General features: G+C 42.9%; 1 non-coding gene across 1 annotated transcript; it reads left to right on the top strand.

The window, feature by feature from the left end:
- Nucleotides 1–697: 697 nt before the first annotated feature.
- On the top strand, nucleotides 698–804 carry LOC111817853. Its single transcript, XR_002821957.1, has one exon. It is a non-coding gene; the product is annotated as a U6 spliceosomal RNA (small nuclear RNA).

Consider the following 804-nt stretch of genomic DNA (forward strand, 5'->3'; position numbering starts at 1 on the left):
ACGTGTTTTGCTTTTGTTTTTCCCTTAGGGAGAGTCAGTGAGAAAGAAGTAGGACTCAGATACCTACTAAGGAAGGGATAAAGAACCACTATTCTTATCCAGCTATTTGCTTAACAGGAGGAGGAAACCAATGCCTAGGGTCACACAGAACCAAGATCTCATCCAAGGCCTTGGATTACTTGTGCCCACCCCTGCTCCCTCACAGGCCCGTGACCTCCTATTCTACTTAGGGTGATGTGCATCACAGTTGAATAGTATGCTGTGTCCAGTCATAGTCTTTCTGATGGAATTTTAGGATCATTGAAAGATGAAAGCCAAAAATGATGGCAGAATCACCCCTAGCTAGTCGCAGCCTTCCCTAACACTCAAGCACTGTTGGCATTTGTCTTTCCTCCTAGTCTGTCTAATCATGGGATGTGAGTGTGTGCAGTGAACTTTGATTTTACTTGGTACAGTCAGTATATTGCTCATGTTTTCATTTAATGTCTGCTTCCATGTCATGACAGCACCTATTCGGGATGTCTTTCAGGCACAGTACTGGCCTTTGTTCAACTCTGGTTCATAGGGAATACTCTGTATCTGGAGAGAGAAAAGGTGTGTCCGTGTCTGTTGTTTTAGTCCTTGGGTAACACTTTTGTGTCCTGCAGTTTTTGTAGGTGTTAAGATTTTAAGTAGGTGTTAAGATTTAAGTTTTTTTGTGCTCGCTTCGGCAGCATATATACTAAAATTGGAACGATACAGAGAAGATTAGCATGGCCCCTGCGCAAGGATGACACGCAAATTCGTGAAGCGTTCCATATTTTA

The sequence above is a fragment of the Octodon degus genome, unplaced genomic scaffold, assembly GCF_000260255.1.
Source record: "Octodon degus isolate 3935 unplaced genomic scaffold, OctDeg1.0 scaffold00072, whole genome shotgun sequence".
Lineage (NCBI taxonomy): Eukaryota > Metazoa > Chordata > Mammalia > Rodentia > Octodontidae > Octodon > Octodon degus.